The sequence below is a fragment of the Lynx rufus genome, unplaced genomic scaffold (genome assembly GCF_022079265.1).
Source record: "Lynx rufus isolate CCGP_SWC_20201006 ecotype Redwood Valley unplaced genomic scaffold, mLynRuf1.p SCAF_43, whole genome shotgun sequence".
NCBI classification, from domain to species: domain Eukaryota; kingdom Metazoa; phylum Chordata; class Mammalia; order Carnivora; family Felidae; genus Lynx; species Lynx rufus.
This window is the reverse complement of record NW_025814860.1, coordinates 1750598-1767081: the sequence shown is the minus strand read 5'-3', so window position 1 is coordinate 1767081 and position 16484 is coordinate 1750598. Positions and strand designations below refer to the sequence as shown.

The 16484-nt window shown below is 45.8% G+C and overlaps 1 protein-coding gene and 1 pseudogene across 1 annotated transcript in view; one reads left to right on the top strand and one right to left on the bottom strand.

The window, feature by feature from the left end:
* The window catches only part of RAB11FIP3 (RAB11 family interacting protein 3), an 82834-nt gene that overhangs the window by 5566 nt on the left and 60784 nt on the right, over positions 1 to 16484 (top strand). The gene's annotated exons all lie outside the window — the stretch shown is intronic.
* Positions 8269 to 9871, bottom strand: LOC124525557 (60S ribosomal protein L35-like; annotated as a pseudogene).

The window sequence follows — 16484 nt, the reverse complement described above, 5'->3', positions numbered from 1 at the left end:
TGTGTATTGGGGAGGTATATTTGTAGAAGGGGGTGAGTGGTAGGGATGGGCTTGGTTTCATTTGAGGTACGGGCCACATTTTCTGTTATGTTTACTGATTTTACTTTGGAAAGTAGTGTCTGTATATGTATCACAAATTTCAAACCATATAAAAAAGAATCTAGTAAAAATTTTATTACAATCTTTAGAAATAGAAAATTACACCCTAAAGATAAAATACTTACATGTCTTATTTTGACTCAGATAAGGCTTTAGATCAAAATAAAAAACACATAAAGAAACAGATTTTTCTGAGGAACTTTTATAGAATATTGAGTTAGCATGTTCAGACGCTTATCGAAGATAGACTTAATTTGTGTTGATATTTGGAAAAATGCATATTAAAAATGCCTGTAATTCTTAAAGGTTGGCTACTAGGTGGGATGGTGGTTTCATCAATGTTTAATAACGTAAGTAATACTGAGAGCTTCCTGGTGAAAAGAATTGCACTGTAATTTTTGAAAGTTCTTGAGAGTGGTAGAAATGATTCAGTATCGTGGTTAGGGAGGAAAAGAAACTTTTTCTGTGGGTACAGTTTTATTTTTATGTCCAAATATTTAATGCTTGTTTTAGGCAAGTTGGTATTACTCTGGTTATGATCTAGCTAATTTTTTAAAGACCCATGCCTTCAGAAGGATTTAAGAACATACAGCTCCTGGAATTCTAATTTGTTAAATGATCTATTTTACTTTTTCTTTTGTTGGATAATTAAAAAAAGTTTACAGAAGTTTTAGAGCCTTCTGTGCTGAAAGCTAAATCATCCTGCTGTAGTCAAAAGTGAGCTTGTCTGTTAAGATCCCTGTTTTGAGCTAGAGTTCCATGGGATTGGGAATTTATGCTGTTGTCAGTATCAGAGGCTTTAATGATTCATTGTTCTTTTTCATTTCACATAATCTGTTCTCACTTCTCTTTAAGCAAGTTTAACCAGCTCAGATTATGATTGATGTGTGGTACCGGCTGCCTAAGTTTGTTTATAGGTAGGTGATTTATATGTTCAGGCAGGAGGAATTGTTTAGCACTTTAAGGACCATTATTGCCCTAAATCCTTGGGTCAGTAACAAAACAATGTGCTTAGCGTTTTACTGTTTTGAGCAACCTAGGGGTGTTTTGTAAACAGTTTGATTAAGCTGCCTGCCAGTGATTCATTAACTGAATACATATATACATATATATGTGTGTGTGTGTGTATATATATATTTTTTTTTCAATAGATTTTATTTATTTATTTTTTTTTTTAATTTTTTTTTTTCAACGTTTTTATTTATTTTTGGGACAGAGAGAGACAGAGCATGAACGGGGGAGGGGCAGAGAGAGAGGGAGACACAGAATCGGAAACAGGCTCCAGGCTCTGAGCCATCAGCCCAGAGCCCGACGCAGGGCTCGAACCCACGGACCGCGAGATCGTGACCTGGCTGAAGTCGGACGCTTAACCGACTGCGCCACCCAGGCGCCCCTCAATAGATTTTATTTTTAAGTAAAAATACCCACCTAACGTGGGACACAAACTTAACAACCCTGAGATCAAGAGTTGCGTGCTCTACTGACTGATCCAGTCTGGCACTCTTGATTAGTCATATTTTTAAAAGTTAAATGTAATTTAAATTTTACTAATAGATTATCCATAATGAAAGGAATTAAAAGTCCACATGGACTAGAGACATTAGTGTTTCCTTTGAAAGCCTGCTAAAGTACATTTTAAAAAGTTCAGCCAGTGAGAGAAATGTTTTAAAACGTTTATTGATTTTTGAGAGAGAGGGAGACTGTGTACTGGGGAGGGGCAGAGAGAGAGAGAGGGACAGAGGATCCAAAGTGGGTTCTGCACTGACAGCAGAGAGCCCGATGCAGGGCTTGAACTCAACGAACCGTGAGATCATGACCTGAGAGAACATTTTTTAACTTGAAATACAGATGAGGGATGGTAGAAGGCTGTGAGTTTCGAGTGAGGTCTGAGCAGAGGGTAGCCAGTTTCTGGTTCTCCTCAGAGCACTGATAATGTTTATGGGCTATGTGTAGGGTCCAGTCCCTGGTCTCCCTGATCATATCTGTGGAGGAACCTCAGGTTTTCATCTAGAAGATGAGAGAGCATAGCCAGCCTAACACACCTCTTTGGCCCCACTGTGTTCTCCAGTAGGGGCTCTCAGTAAGTTTTTTTAAAAACACGAGATAAAAGACTGATGTAAAAACTCTTGAAAGCCAAAGGGGGGAAAAAAGACAACCTGGTAGAAAAATGGACAAGAGATGTGAAGACATCCCACAGAAAAAGATACACAAATGGTCTTGAAACATATGAAAACATACTCAGCTCATCATGATGAGAAAGATAAATGCAAATTAAAATCACTTAGATAGCATTTCTCACTCATCATGTTGGCAAAAATGTCAAAGCTTGAACACATTCTGTTGGTGAGGCTGTTGGGAAATAGGCATGCTCTCATATTGCTGGGAGGGTGCAAAGTGGCACGGCCCTTATCAAGGGGAATTTGCAGGATCTGCAGACGAACTGACCCTTTTGCCTTAGCAGTCCCACTTCTAGTAATTTACCCCGAGGATGTACCTCCACAGATAAAAATATCAGGTGCACACAGTATTCATCGCAGCATTACCTGTGAGTAAAATATGGAAACAACTGTCCGTCCAGGAAGAGTGAACTGAGGTTTGTTCATGAAACAGAGCTGTGCAGCTGCAGAGATGAGGGGGGGACATTAATACAAACTGGTAGGGAGTGATGTCCAACATGCAGTAAGTGGAAAGAAAGTACAAAGTAGAATGCATAATTTGTGGTGAGAAAGAATGGTTATTATGTGATTCCCTGCTAGGTGGCTCCTGGAGGAGTCAGACCACATAGCTGGAAAGGAGAATGGGGCTGGAGGGGAGTTAGTATTTAATGGGGAGAGTTTGAGTTGGGGAAGTTGGAAAAGTCCCAGAGATGGATAACGGTGATGGTTGTATAACAACGTAATTGTACTTAATGGCATAGAACTGTATACTTAAAAATAGTTAATTTACCACAACAGGAATGCCTCCGTTAGGCATCCAACTCTTGATTACAGCTCAGCTCATGAACTCCCAGCTCACGGGGTCAAGCCCCACACCGTGCTCTACGCTGGCAGCGCAGAGCCTGCGTGGGATTCTGTCTCCTTCTCTCTTTGCCCTTCCTCTACTTGCTCTCTGTATCTTTCTCAAAATAAATAAAAATAAACTTAAAAAAAAAAAAGGTTAATTTACCACAATTAAAAAAAAAAGGAAAAATAAGATGAGGGATCTGAGATGCAAAACCCTAAGTGAATGACTTTAGCTCAGAGGAAGGGGAATCGACAAACAGAATAAGAAACCAAACCTCAGGGTGTCTGGCTGGCCCGGTTGGAAGAGCGTGTGACTCTTGATCTCGGGATCATGAGTTTGAGCCCACGTTGGGTGTAGAGATTACAAAAAATAAATAAACTTTAAGAAAGCAAGCAAGAGGGGCGGGCGCCTGGGTGGCTCAGTTGGTAAGGTAGGTTTTTGTATTCACAGGCCCCAGGACAGGCCTAGGCCAGCAAGATCTGACTATAAGGAGGTCAGGGTGGTGGTGGTGTGGAGGGAAGAGGTTGGAAAGAAAGAATGCAAAATTAGAAGAGGAAATAAAATGTATATATTTGTTTCTTTTTGCAAAAAGAAATCTAGGAAGGATAGATGAGAAAGCAATTTAAAAAACTTAAGTGGGTGGGGACAGGGTGTAAGGTATATATGGGTGGGAGTGAAACTTGTTTGAGTCTGCCTTTTTATATATCTTTGAGTTTTGAGCCATCCATATATTCTACATATTAAGAAAACAAATTAAGACAATGATAGAAACCAAACTGAATACACATAGGAGCAAAGGAAACCGAAAGTGAGTCCAATTACTAATATAACCACATAGGAAAGATTAATTCACGGGTCATGAACACAGTACTCTGTATTCCTTTAGTGGGTTGTATTTAAAAGAAAAAAAAGAACTACTAAGAAACTTAATACAAAGTAGGTTTGTTGTTGATAGATCAGCATAGAAGTTCTGAAATCTCTTTGGCTGTATGTCAGAGCAAACAAGTGTACTGCCTCTGGGAACCAGGGTTCTCTGGGAGGAAGGAGGTAAAAATATGGTATGGAGGGGCACCTGTGGCTCAGTCGGTTGAGCCTCTGACTCTTGATTCTCTCTCCCTCTGCCCTGTCCCCCCACTCATGTTCTCTCTCTCCCTCTCTCTAAAATAAAATAAAAAATAAAATAAAATATAAAAGAAAATAAATATGTTATGGAAAAGGTGAGGGAGAGCCTGTTGTCTTGATATTTAAATTGAGGGTATCGGTATGAATACGTGATTTAAGAAACAATTCCTAGCTCTGTCTTCTGAAAGAGTTTAGGAGCAGTGACACTCCAGTAGCAGTGAGGACACTTCGCCCCCCAGATACCGGTTACAAACACCATTTCCTACTAAAGCACTCAGGGGTCCTCGGAGAAGTGACTTACTTCAGGTTTGGGGCAGGCAAAATTCAATGCGAGCCTGGATTATCTTGTACCAGAAAGCAAGGAAGTGTTCAAAAATTGATAGGGACGTGTCAAAAATGGAGCAGCTTGAATGGGTTCCCAGTGGGCAAATCTGGGACATTGGGAGTGTCAGAAAAGAGTAATGATGATAACGGATACATCGAATTTAAAAAGTCTGTGGCATACAGTGAGTAACAACCAGTCCTAGTCACACTCCAAAGGAGGTGCGTAGTTCCTTACAAATGGCCTTTGAAGGAGAAAGTGACAGATTTAGAGAATCGGTGTTTTGTTGTTGTTGTTTGTTTTTTTTTTGTGGGGGGAATTAGTGTTTTGTGATGACCAAGGTAATTATTGATTCAAGTGAGGATCATCAGTGGTTGCCAAAAACAGTCTGAAGTGTCATTCCACAGATGATTGATTCCAAAGGTAAAGAGAAAAGTCCTTACATTTGGAGAAATATGTCAGACTCTACCTTGACCAGGTGATCAAACTCTGACTTCCCAGTAATGGAGATTACATTGCCCCTTGAGGGGATACAGTGGCGGGGGCGGGGATGTGTGTGTCAACATTCTTGCCAAAAATGCTTACCCTGAGTCAAGTAATGAGGAGTAACCAGATAGCCCAGAATGTAGGGCATTCTACAGTTGCCTGGACACTTGAAAATATCAGTGTCATAAGAAGGGTGGGGGCCCATCTAGATTGAGGAGGTGAGAGAATTGTAACAACTCGTGACTGGTTCTTGATTAGAAACTGGTTTAAAAGGAAACAAAACAAGTGTGAAGGCCATTATTGGGACGACTGGAAAAATTTGAATATAGATGAACTTGGGATCAGTGGTCATAATGGTATTACGTAGGAGGACGGTCCTTGTTCTTAGGAAATACACGCTGAAAGGGCTTAGGGAGGCATCGTGATGTCTGTACCTTAATACAATTTTTTAAAGATTTAATGATTTTTTTTTAATTTTTTTTCAACGTTTATTTATTTTATTGTTTGGGACAGAGAGAGACAGAGCATGAACGGGGGAGGGGCAGAGAGAGAGGGAGACACAGAATCGGAAACAGGCTCCAGGCTCTGAGCCATCAGCCCAGAGCCTGACGTGGGGCTCGAACTCCCGGACCGCGAGATCGTGACCTGGCTGAAGTCGGACACTTAACTGACTGCGCCACCCAGGCGCCCCTTTAATGATTTTGTTTTTAAGTAATCTCTATACCCAACGTGGGGCTTGAACTCAAGACCCGGAGATCAAGAGTTGCATGCTCTACTGACTGAGCCAGCCAGGTGCCCCTCTGCAGCTTATTTTTAATAGTTCCACAATCAAAGTGCAGGTGTGTAGAAAGAGATACAAAGCGAATGTGGAAGGACATTAATAATTGAATATAGAGGAGGGATATACAGATGTTCTTTGTGTTCTTCTTTGAACTTTACAGTGGGTTCACTTCAAAATAAAAAGGAAAAGTACAATATGGGAAGTTCATTGAGGATAACCTGTACTTCGTCTTGTACTGTACCTTAGGTTGTGTGTCCTTTACCAATACCCGATATAACCCTGAAGCCCTTTGTTCTCAAACATGTTTTAAAAGGAATGTTACACACGCACACAGGTTTTACTTGTTATTAACTTCACAGCCAAGGTAGCATTTATTGATTGACAGTTACACAAGGTATGAAAGGACCCTTTCCTTTGACACGGGGGTTGGAATGGGAAATTAACAATAGCTGTACGTTGAAACCTTATTTATGAAGGGATGGTGCTTCCCCAAGAGATGTAAATATCTTGTCCAGTGTACAGAGTCCCTCAGAACGAAATTTATAAAGAGCTCTCTTTTTCCCTCCCTGTTGACAGTATTCAAATGGATAAATCCATGTTTGAATAAATATGTGAAAGGAGCTTTGAAATACTTAGGGTGTCTAAAAATTAATTTCCTGTTGCAGGGTAACTTTATGTATTTTCTGCTTTGCATTTTGTCTGGGTGTGAAAATGTTCAGTTAGATGCTGCTGTAGAGAATGAGGTGTCTCTGATGGGGTGTTGCATGTAGAAGTCCTGAGGTCATTTTGTTGTGGATTTAGGTATCAACAAAGTACAGTAAAACTGGATTTGTGGTTTGGGTTGTGCTTATGCCACAAATGTGTTAACCATATGGTTCACTATGTACTGTGACCTTTTAGTGATGGTCAGTCCTTGCTGGGCTTGTTAAAGCCCTGGACTGCTGGTTCATAAACTCTTTGTCTTAGACACTGCACATTGTGATCTCCCTCTCTCTCTCAAAATGAATAAACATTAAAAAAATTAAATATTAATCCATTACATGTTAACATTAATGACAGTTTGTTTTTGAGAGGGCACACGGGAGGGGCAGAGGGAAGGAGGGAGAGAGAAAATCTTTTTTTTTTTTAATGTTTATTTATTTTTGACAGAGAGAGAGAGACAGAGCATGAGTCAGGGAGGGGCAGAGAGAGAGGGAGGCACAGAATCTGAAACAGGCTGCAGGCTTTGAGCTGTCAGCACAGAGCCCGACGCAGGGCTGGAACTCAACATCAGTGAGATCATGACCTGAGCTGAAGTCAGATGCTCAAACGACTGAGCCACCCAAGTGCCCCGAGAGAGAGAGGAAATCTTAAGCAGGCTTCATGCTTAGTGCAGAGCTTGACATGGGGCTTGATGTCACTACTGTGAGGTCATGACCTGAGCCGAAATTAAGACTCAGACACTTAACCAAGTGAGCCACCTAAGCACCCCAACATCAATGACATATTTTTTTAATTAAAAAATTATTTTTATTTTTTTATTAAAAAAGATTTTTTTTAATGTTTATTCATTTTTGAAAGAGAGAGAGCACAAGCAGGGGTGGGACACAGAGAGAGGGTTGGGGGTGACACAGAATCCGAAGCAGGCTCCAGGCTCCGAGCTGTCAGCAGAGAGCCGGACGTGGGGCTCGAACTCACGAACCGTGAGATCATGACCTGAGCCGAAGTTGGATGCTCAACTGACAGAGCCACCCAGGCACCCCTAAAAAAAATTTTTTTTTAAACATTTATTCATTTTTGAGAGAGAGAGTGTGAGCAGGAGAGGAGCAGAGAGAGGAAGACACAGAATCTGAAGCAGGCTCCAGGCTCCGAGCTGTCAGCACAGAGCCCGATGCCAGGCTGGAACTTGGAAACCATGAGATCGTGACCTGAGCCGAAGCCAGATGCTTAATCAACTGAGTCACCAGGTGCCCCCGTCAATGACATTTTTTTTTTTTGATTAAAAAAAAATTTGGGGGGCGCCTGGGTGGCTCAGTCGGTTGGGCGACCGACTTCGGCTCAGGTCATGATCTCGCAGTCCGTGAGTTCGAGCCCCGCATCAGGCTCTGTGCTGACAGCTCAGAGCCTGGAGCCTGTTTCAGATTCTGTGTTTCCCTCTCTCTCTGGCCCTCCGCCGTTCATGCTCTCTCTCTGTCTCAAAAATAAATAAGTGTAAAAATAAAAAAATAAAACAAAATAAAATTGTTTTTTATGTTTGTTTATTTTTGAGAGCGAGCAAGAGACAGCGTGTGAGCGAGGGAGGGGCAGAGAGAGAGGGAGACACAGAATCCGAAGCAGGCTCCAGGCTCCGAGCTGTCAGCACAGAGCCCGGCGCGGGGCTCGAGCTCACAGACCATGAGATCATGACCTGAGCCGAAGTGGGTTGCTCAACCGACTGAGCCACCCAGGCGCCCCCGTGTTCTCTTGAACCCAGCGCTCAGGCCTTGTCCAAGTACTGCTGCAGCAGCTGCAGCTGCTCTGTCCGCTGCTGCTGCTGCTGCTTGGTCTTCGGGTTTTGCTTGTGTCTTCTTGCGCCGCAGATCAGGGGTTCGTACTTCTTACCCGTGTAGAATTTCCTGAGGTTCTCCTTCTGAGTCTGCTTGATGATGGTGAGAATGCAGGTGACGGATTTGCTAACAACCCGGATCTTGGAGAGCTTGGAGGCCGCGCCGCCTGTCAGTTTGGCCACGTGAGGCTGGGACGGCTCCACCTTTAAGTCTTCGGCTGCCTGCCTAAGCACCTCCTCCGCCCCCTTCTTGCCTCGAAGGTCTCACACCTTAATCTTGGCCACATCTGCACCCTCCACCTTCGCTGCCAATGGAAGAGGTGAAGGAGAGAGTTTGCATCTCTTTAAAGACCCAGTTCTATTTGAACATCACTCTTCCTCACTCTGTATTTACTCCGACATTAATTTCACAAATGTTTACTTGGGGCCCACTCTGCTGCCCCCTCAGGAGGCCTCAGGGCTGCCCTCTGCCCTCACTGCTTTCTGTTTGGTAGAAAAGCAGAGGTGAAGCCAGGACTCGGAGAGGGAAGTCCACGTGCACCTTGGTCCACCTTTGCTGCTCTGTAACTTCTGCTTGCTGTGCTCGTTTCTGGTACTTGTTTTTTTTTTTAAAAATTTTTTTTTCAACGTTTTTATTTATTTTTGGGACAGAGAGAGACAGAGCATGAACGGGGGAGGGGCAGAGAGAGAGGGAGACACAGAATCGGAAACAGGCTCCAGGCTCTGAGCCATCAGCCCAGAGCCTGACGCGGGGCTCGAACTCACGGACCGCGAGATCGTGACCTGGCTGAAGTCAGACGCTTAACCGACTGCGCCACCCAGGCGCCCCATCTGGTACTTGTTTTAATGTTATATTTCAGTTTAATGTTAATTTTTATGTGTAGTTTGAAAAGTCAAATGGTGTACTGCACGCTGCACAACAGGAGGTAGCTGTGGTCTCCTTGCCTTTCCTGATCCTGGACTCCCGGCTGTTTCCTTCTCGGGTTCTGTCCCCCAGGTTTGGATAGTTGCTGTTGTGTTTCTCTTGGGGAAGGTACACCTGCATATTTCCCTTCCGTCTCCTCTGTTCTTCAGTGTAGTGAATCCTAATGCGGATTAAATAGACCTTTTGTGTTTGTTTTAATTGCAGATATTTTCCACAACTGTCCCATGTGGTGTGCCAGGAATACATTTCCTGCCTAATGCAAACTTCGGCTTCTCCTGGAATCACTTTACATTGTTTTTTAATGGGTTTTTATTTTGAGAGAGACAGAGAGTGAGCATGACCAGGGGAGGGGCAGAGAAAGAGAGAGAGAGAAAATCCCAAGCAGGTTCCACACTGTCTGCCCACAGCCTGATGTGGAGCTCTATCCCACGAACCTCAAGATCATGACCTGAGCTGAAACCAAGAGTCAGACACTTAACCGACTGAGCCACTCAGGCACCCCATTAGTTTACATTTTCACGTGGTCTGTTTTCCATGTACCCATCAATAGTTCTTGCTAGCCTGTCTGCTGGGGATCTCACCAGTCAGCATGAACTCTTGGACTTCCATTGTTGTGTCCTGGCCCCTCTTCTCATGCTGGGGCTTGTCTCCTCACCTCCAGCCTGGTGTTCTACTTTTGGAGCACCTCTGCTCGTCTGTCCTGAGTCCGTATCCTGCCTGAGGTTCCATGTCAGACATTCACCCAGGCTTTTCTTGTCAGGTACGACACGTGATGACCTTTCTACTTCCTGCACTTTGCTTGGTCATCTGGCATCCTCTCTGTGGCCATTATGTTACTGTGTTCTTTGCTCTAAGTGAGTGCCCACTTATCCATCCCCGTGCATCTTCCAGAAGGTCAGCGTCTCTCCTCTGGAGCAGTGTTTTTCCAGAGGACTTCCAGGAGGGAGTGGAGAGAAACCCGGGTATTCATTCCGTTGAACTCTATTTAAGGCCCTTTCTCTCCTCGACATCCTGCACGTGCGCCTGTCAAAACTGGCTCAGTGCTTGTCTCCCTGGCCTCACCGTTGTCCGTGTTGTGGGTGGAGCAGGACTTACTAGTGTCCCACAGCTAGGGGACAGTGCCGGGACACAGACTGCTGCCCTTGTCCCTTCTCCCCTGATTATTGTCTGTGGGAAATCTGTGCCAACAAACGGTTTGGTTTGGGTTTCCTTATCTTGCATTTTGTGTGTGTGTAAGTTTTCACATTTTGACAAAGTCCACATGCATGAAATGAGGTTTTTGTAACTCTAGAATATTCCATTACATGGATGTACTAGGTATTGTTTGTTTTTCTCCACCAGGAGTAATGCCTGTATGCCTCCAGCTATACAGATTAGTTGTCACAGCTTCTAGCAAGACCTAATTTTTGTGCTGGGAAGATTGAGGTTATTGTCTTGGGCTTTGGAATTGGAGATATTTGGAAGAAGTGTAGTAAGGCTTTCTTAGCATTTTAGAGCTTTTCTGTGGCATAGTAGAGGAAGGAGGCAGAGCGTCCTTGGCTGTGTCGTGGGAAATCCCTCGTCTGATTCAGCAAAAGTTTCCTGTTACTGGTCTAAAATGTAGTCCCTGAGGGTCCCCTGGGGGACTCAAGTCGGTTAGGCGGTTAGGGATCTGACTCTTGATTTCGGCTCAGGTCATGGTTGTGAGGTCCATGGGTTTGAGCCCCGTGTCGGGCTCTGAGCTGCTGACAGTGTGGAGCCTGCTTGGGATTTCTCCCTGCCCCGCCCCGTCCCTTCCCTACACATTCCCTCCTTCTCTCTCTGTCTCTGTCTCTGTCTCTGTCTCTCAAATAAATACATAAATACATAAATAAATAAAACGAATGAATGACTGAAGTCCCTGAAACTGTGAGTTGAGAAGCTGCCTGCTGCCTGCGTCTCCTCCCCCTGTTCGGTTTTCAGGGGCCAGCGTGGCCCCAAGTGGTCACACTTGACGTGCTAGGGAGTGGAGTGTGTGGGGGCTGTTCTTTGAGGAGTAAGGTGCTGTGGCCGATGCCACGCTGGCAGTGGCACTCCTGTGTCCAGTTATGTGAGGTCTTTGCCCACCCTCAGCGGAATGTCGCGTACGTTCAGGGAAGCACGGTGGTGTCGTTGGGGCCTTAGAGTCAGATCTGGGCTTTGTTTCACTCCGCAGATGTGCATGGTGGTGTTCACTGAGTATCTTCCTCGTGCCAGCCAGTGTCATAGGTGCTGGGGACAGATGACACACCAGAGCAGCATGCTTCGTGTCCTTTCGGTAACTGCCAGCACCGCCAGGTGCTGTGCAAGAAAAGCAGAGATTGTTTAAGGTTGTGTAACAGGGAGCCCGACCTAGTTAGGAGTTTCCCTCAGGGGAGTCCCTTTCTTTTTTTTCTTTTTCTTTTTTTTGAGGTAACTCTTAAGCTGACGTTCTGAAGCTGAGTAGAATTAGTGAAGCAAAGGGTGGCAGAGGAAGGAGGGTCCCAGGTGTAGGTGCAGTGGGGAGAGGCCTGTGTGGGAGGAAAGGGGGCACAGAGCCGGAGGGGTGGAGAGGCAGGGACCTCGGCACCTGCTGGGGAATTCGGGCCTGTAGTCTCTGAGAGAGGGGTAGGTGATAGGATCTATTGTTTAGAGAGGGAGGGCCCAGTTAGGAGAGGACAGGAGTGGATGGGGGAGAGCAGTCGGGACCCCAGCACAGTCCCCTCACACAGGACGAGCTATAGGTACGTGACTCCTGACAACATCGTTCAGATCCGACCCTGCCTATTCTACTCAGCATGCTGGCCACTCTCTTCATGGTCGTGGCTGCAGCCGCCAGTGTCCCGAGGTAGGAAGAGGACCCCGTCCCTCTGTCTCTGTTTAAGAAACTCCCCTGCGGTTTCCTGGGTCCACCGGCCCCCCACCCCTTCATTGGCCATGCCAGTTCACAGGTGCTTTCCAGCCAGGTCCCTGCACTGCATGGGGGTCGGGGGATTGGAGGCATTGCAGTTGGCTTGAACAGTGCCTCCCCAAGTGCTGTCCCTGGGCCTGTAGCAGTAGCAACATTGCCAAGAGAGCTGTCAGGGATGCAGCATTCACCTTGAGTGTGAGGAGTGTGGGCATCAGTGGTTAGACCAGTCAGCTTTGCTCTCTTGACCTGGCTACAGTCAGCCTTCCCTGCTGGGACCCCCCCGCCCCTCCTTGCCTCCAACACTGCCACTTCCCCTTTCCCCATTTTACTGTTCTCCCTAGCTTAGTGTTGTCTACAGAGTCCATATTTTACTTATTCTCCTATCTGTCATCTCTGTCTCCATTCCCACCCACGTGCCACGAAGGTGCCTGGCAGGCCTGGCATGGAGCAGTGCTCCTGGCTGTTTATTACTGAGTCAGATGAATTAAAGAAGGATTGAAGTCTGTCGGCAAGGGAGAAGTGGAGAGTGGTGTTGGAAACCAGCCGGCAGTGACCACTGGTGCCATCCAGAGACCCCACTGGACACCTTGGGAAAACACCATCGACAGGGTCCAGCAGGAGGTGTAGGGTATGCAGGGAATGACAGAGGGAAGGCAGGCTGAGGGACAGGGGGCGGTAATTATTTTAAGATAGGCAAGGGGGCCCTCCCATGTTGCTCAGCTGCTGTAGGCCTCTCTCTAAATGAGGACCCGGGACGCCTGGGTGGCTCAGTCAGTTGAGCGGCTGACTTCGGCTCAGGTCATGATCTCGCGGTCCGTGAGTTCTAGCCCCGCGTCGGGCTCTGTGCTGACAGCTCAGAGCCTGGAGCCTGCTTCGGATTCTGTGTCTCCCTCTCTCTGACCCTCCCCTGTTCATGCTCTGTCTCTCCCTGTCTCAAAAATAAATAAACGTTAAAAAAAAAATTTAAATGAGGACCATAGGGGAACCTGATTCACAGGTGGTTGTGAGCAATGAACCAGGCAGGTATAGTACTTAAACCCTTCCTGACATTTGGGGAGTGATGTTTATTATATGTGTGTGTGTGTGTGTGTGTGTGTGTGTGTGTGTGTAGTGATGTTAGTTTATTATATGTGTGTGTGTGTGTGTGTGTATACACACACACACACTTTTTTTAAGGTTTCTTTATTATTATTAGTTTTTAGCAATCTCTACACCCAACGTGGGGTTTGAACTCACAACCCCGAGATCAAGAGTTGCTCACTCTTCTGCTTGAGCCAGGCAGGCACCCCTTGGGGAGTGCTCTTTAAAGAAGTCTGACTGATCAAGGGCTCACTGTGTGCAAAGCCGTATTCTCTGGACTTTAATTTCCTTTTGGACATCGTAGGGGAACTTTAAAACACCGCATGTGTATTTGTGGCTTGTGACTCCAGAACTAGGCCCTGGGGTGGCTTAGGGTTACTGACACCATGTGTCGGTGTTGCTGATTGCCCACTGTGTACTAAGCTCTGGGCTGGCTTTTTATGGGAGTTGCCAAAAGAAATTAGGAAACACGTTTCCTGCCTCCTAGGAGTTAATGGTTTGGGGGCTGTTTGAATTGGGGTAGGGAGAGTAATACTTTTCTTTTTCTTTTAATGTTTTATTTATTTTAGAGAGAGAACGCAAGGGTGCACGTGGGAGAGGGGTGGAGAGAGAGAGGGACAGATGCAGGGCTCGAACTCTTGAACTTCGAGATCTTGACCTGAACTGAAGTCAGGTGCTCAATCCACTGAGTCACCCAGGTGCCCCAGTACTTTCTAACTTTTAAAAGGAGATTTGGGGCACCTGGGTGGCTCAGTCAGTTAAGTGTCTGACTTCGGCTCAGGTCATGATCTAATGGTTTGTGAGTTTGAGCCCCACATCATGCTGTCTGCTTTCAGCAGGAGTCCACTTCAGATCCTCTGTTCCCCTCTTTCTGCTCCCCCTATGCTCGCTCGCTTGTGTGCTTTCTCTCTCTCTCTCTCTCTCTCTCTTTTGAAAATAAACATTAAAAAAAACAAAACAAAGGGAGGCTCTATTTCTTGTCTGTGGTTTTTGTGTGTTTGTTTTTGCAATGTCTGGTTATTTAGGACCCTTTGAACAGATCACTCCTTATTTTTTTCCCCCTTTTGTTGATTTCTATTTAATTTTTGTGTGAAAAGTATTTATCCTACCTCTTAGGAATCTTGTGTTCCTGTTTCTGTAGGTGTGAGTAGCATTTTCAGTATTTCATTTCCTAAAAATAGGCATGCTGTAAAAACATGGTGTATTTACTTGGCTATGTGTTATACATTTTTATATTATGTTATTAGTAGATTATATATTATATGACCTGGTGAACTTGTAGATAGTTTCCAAAATGGGAAAGTGCTTAGAATGTTTTTGGACCACAAGTTTCTGTGTTTCTTTTCATTGTGTTGAAGACTAAGTGGCTTAAAACGCTTGAGGTGGATGCCACTGGGGGGGGGGGGGGGTGAAGCTGCTTACCAGGCGAGGGGGACCAAGGCAGTGTCCTCCTCCTTCCTGTTCTCTGTAGGCCTGGGTGGCAATCTTAATTTCCCGAAGAATGTTTTCTGCTGGAAGAGAGCACCTTGCCTTGCCCCCAGACTCCTGCCTGTTGCCTCTGAGGTCAGACATGTGCCTTCCTGACAGAGACTTTCAGAAGACACAGTGAGACTTTTTAATCTTTTTTGTATTATTATCACAGTCTTTTTATTTAGTATTTATTTTTGAGAGAGAGAGTGAGCTTGAGCAAGGGAGGGGAACAGAAAGAGAGGGAGAGAGAGAATCCCAAGCAGGCTCCGTGCTGTAAGTGCAGAGCCTAACACGGGGCTCAAACCCATGAACTGTGAGATCACGACTTGAGCCGAAATCGAGAATTGGAAACTCAACCGAGTGAGCCAACCCAGGCTCCCCAGACGCTTTTATCTTTTTAAAAATTGTTTATTTTTGAGAGGGGTGAGGGACACAAGCAGGGGAGGGGTAGAGAGAGAAGGGAACAGAAGATCCAAAGCGGGCTCTGCTCTGACAGTAGAGAGCCCAACGTGCGGCTGAAACTCATGAACTTGAGATCGTGACCTGAGCCGAAGTCGGACACTTAACCGACTGAGCCACCAAGTACCCTGAGACTTTTTTTTATCTTTTATGTCAAGAAAGACTGCCTTCTGAAAAGGTGGTGTGCTGCCTCTGGACATGTCAGAGCCTGAGACCAGCCACATCAGGAGAAGTCTGTTGATGGGGAGGGAGGCTCCCTTGTGTCCTTGATGGCACAGCTGAGGACTGTGAGGTGAGGCAGGGCATAAAAAGGTGAGAACAGGCACTCTATCCACACCCACCCACCTTCTTCCTCATCCAGCCTCCTTTAGAATGGAGGAAGACAGGGGCGCCTGGGTGACTCAGTCAGTTAAGTGTCTGACTTCAGCTCAGGCCATGATCTTGTGGGTTTGTGAGTTCAAGCCCCGTTTCAGGCTCGGTGCTGTGTCTCCCTCTCTCTCTCTGCCCCTCCCCTGCTCGCTCTCTCTCTCTCTCTCTCTAATAAACATTAAAGGGGCGCCTGGGTGGCTCAGTCGGTTAAATGTCCGACTTCGGCTCAGGTCATGATCTCATGGTCTGTGAGTTCGAGCCCCGCGTCGGGCTCTGTGCTGACAGCTCAGAGCCTGGAGCCTGCTTCAGATTCTGTGTCTCCCTCTCTCTCTGACCCTCCCCCGTTCATGCTCTGTCTCTCTGTCTCAAAAATAAACATTAAAAAAAAAATTAAAAAAAACATTAAAAAAAGAATGGATGGGGACAACTTGGGTTGATATTCCTCATAGCTAACGTCATACTCATTTGTCCATTATTAAAAAAAACAAAGGTTCCAGAAATGTACACCACAGGACATGAAATCTTCCCCAGTTTCTGTTGGCAGTGGGAGTGTTCTCTCACTTGGGATGAATCTCTCTCTCTGCGTATCCCCCCAGCCCCCCGTAAAGTGCTGCTCGTTAGTTTACAGGCCCTCATGTAGGCAAGTGACAGAATACCTGAAATAGTAATGAAATACTCCCTCATAGCTGACACTGCTTGGTTTCTGCTGCGAATTGGTTTCGTGTACATGAACCCTAACGTGAGCCAGGACTGGCGCAGCAGCCAGGCTGGAGTGCTCTGCCCTGAGCCGCGCTGTCATCCTGCTGTCATCTTGCTGTTGAGCAGGCGCACCCCGGGCTCCCCCCACGCAGGCCCCATTCCTCTTCCTACCATGTAGTGACACGTTCTTTGAGTGATTGGTGATCAGGCGTGTAGTTCTGACTTGTGTGCTTAGAGAACGGAGAACCTGGGTTCCAG